The sequence below is a fragment of the Penaeus vannamei genome, chromosome 16 (genome assembly GCF_042767895.1).
Source record: "Penaeus vannamei isolate JL-2024 chromosome 16, ASM4276789v1, whole genome shotgun sequence".
Lineage (NCBI taxonomy): Eukaryota > Metazoa > Arthropoda > Malacostraca > Decapoda > Penaeidae > Penaeus > Penaeus vannamei.
This window is the reverse complement of record NC_091564.1, coordinates 20,491,679-20,494,178: the sequence shown is the minus strand read 5'-3', so window position 1 is coordinate 20,494,178 and position 2,500 is coordinate 20,491,679. Positions and strand designations below refer to the sequence as shown.

The 2,500-nt window shown below is 47.3% G+C and overlaps 1 protein-coding gene across 2 annotated transcripts in view; it reads left to right on the top strand.

Annotated features, from left to right (window-relative positions):
• Window positions 1–2,500, top strand: part of LOC113807873 (WSCD family member AAEL009094) — a 75,958-nt gene that overhangs the window by 14,976 nt on the left and 58,482 nt on the right. The window lies entirely within an intron of this gene.

The window sequence follows — 2,500 nt, the reverse complement described above, 5'->3', positions numbered from 1 at the left end:
GTTGCAAAAACACCACCTGAGCTTTCTTCGAGACTAAAAAGCATGTTGGGGAGGAGGAGAAGGGGGAGGGGGGGGCGAGGTGGAAGGAGGGGGCGAGGTGGAAGGAGGGGGAGGGAGAAGGAGGAAGGGTGAGGCAGGAGGAGGAGGAAGGAGGATGGAGGAGGAAGGGCGAGAGGGAAGAGGGGGATGGAGAAGAAGGAAGAAGAAGAGGGAGGGAGGAGAAGAAAGGATGAAGTGGAGGAGGAGGGACAAGAGGACGGGGAAAAGGGAGGGAGGAGAAGGAGAGGGAGGAGGGAGGATGAGGGGGAGGAAGGAGGAAGGAGTAAAGAGGAGAAGGAAATGGAAAGAGGGGGAGAGGATAATTAAGGAGTAGGAGAGAAAACGCAAGAAAAGAGAGGACAGACAGGGAAGTGGCAGAGACAGAAGGTGAGAGGGGGGAGGGGGAGATAACAGGCACGAGAATAGAAAAAAAAGAAAGCCCAAGGATTTCCTTTTCTTTCTTTCTTTTTCTTTCCTTAATTTCACTTTCTCGCGTTCCCGTTTATTTTCTGCTTCCTTCTCGCTCCGGGGTTACCACCGTCGAGTAGAGGAGGCGGGTTCTTCCTCTTTAACGAGTAAGATGTCTTCTTGTGAGTGGGTTTTCAGGGATATTTTTAGCTGGTCGAGGTTGATTTTTTTTCTTTCTTTCTTTTTGAGAGAGAAGGAGAGAGGGAGAGGAGGGAAAGAGGAGGAAAGAGGGCGGGGAGAGGAGGGAGAGAGGGAGAGAGGGAGAGAGAGAGAGATAGAGAGAGAGAAAGAAGGGAGAGAGGGGATGGTGAAAAACTGAGAGAGAAAGAGAGAGAGAGAGGAGGGAAAGAGAGAGAAAAGGAGACAGGGGAGGGTGAAAAACTGTGAGAGAGAGAGAAACAGACAAACAGACAGAAAGAGGGACAGACAGACATAGATAAACAGAGAGGGGGAGGATGCTTTGTGTTCGTTACACTGAACATGAATCAAGGAGAAATGAGATGTTTCCCCTTGTTTATTTTTTGTTGTTCTTTGATTTCTCTCTCTCTCTCTCTCTCTCTCTCTCTCTCTCTCTCTCTCTCTCTCTCTCTCTCTCTCTCTCTCTCTCTCTCTCTTTCTTTCTCTCTCTCTCTCTCTCTCTCCCCCTCTCTCTCTCTCTCTCTCTCTCTCTCTCTCTCTCTCTCTCTCTCTCTCTCTCTCTCTCTCAAATTTTGAGATTCCATTAGAGATTGCTTTCCACTGACTAGCAGTAGATTATATAACTTCCCTTGCTTATGATATTCAAGTTGGGGGGGGGGGAGGGGAGCATGATCTTTGATGGCGCTGATAGAATGGCAAATTTAGGTGGTCTATATTAACTTTTTGTTAGACTCTCGTAGTCTCTCTTTCTCTCTATCTTCCTATCTCTCCTTCTCTCTGTCAATTTATCTATCTGTTTATCTATACAAAGAAATATGCAAGGTTTCAAGTAAACTTCACTTCAGAGAATATATTTGAAAAGTATCCCCCTCCACACCTTCCTCTTCTCCCCTTTCTCTCCCCCTCCTCTTCCCATCCTCTCCCCTTTCTCTCGCTCTCATAACCTTCCTTTGTATTTCATAAAGGACGATGTTCCTAACAAGCCCTCTTTTCCTTCCTACCTCCTTTCCTCCCTCCCCCTCTCCATTCCTCCGTTCCAGTCCCTCCCTAGCTACCCTCCCTCCTTCCCACCCTCTCTGTGCATCCTCTCCACTCCTACCTTTCCTCCTGCTCCTCTTCCCTTACCCTTTCCTCTCTGCTCCAACTTCTTCATTACCAAAATTCCCTCCTTCTGTTATTCTCTTCCCGACTCTTTCCCACTTTTTCTCTCATCCATCCTTCCCTCCTCCCTTCCTCCCTCCTTCCGCGCCACCCTCCCTATCTCGCATTCTCCCTCCCTCCCTCTTTCTCACCATTTCCCTCCTTCTTCTCTCCCCTCCCCATCTCCACTTTCTCCCCTACCTCCCTATCCCCTTTCTCTCTCCATTCTACCCCTCTTTCTCCAGTTTCCTCATCATCCTTATCTTCCCTTCCTCCTCCCTCCCTCCTTCCCTCCCTCCTTCCCCCGCCCCCCCTCTCCCCCTGCCCCCAAAATATCCAGCGAGAATAAGGAAATGATTAATCTAGTTCTCTTTTACATGGTAAACATTGTTATCCCTTTCAACTCCACCTGAAAACAAGACCAGATACTAAACAGATCTCTGTCTCTTTCTCCTATCTTTCTCTCTTTCTTTCTTTCTTTCTTTTTTTCTTTTTCTCTCTCTCTCTCTCTCTCTCTCTCTCTCTCTCTCTCTCTCTCTCTCTCTCTCTCTCTCTCTCTTTTTCTCTCTCTCTCTCTCTTTTTCTCTCTCTCTCTTTCTTTCTCTTTCTCTTTCTCTCTCTTTCTTTCTCTCTCTCCCTCACTCTCTCTCTCTCTCTCTCTCTCTCTCTCTCTCTCTCTATACATATATATATATATATATATATATATATATAT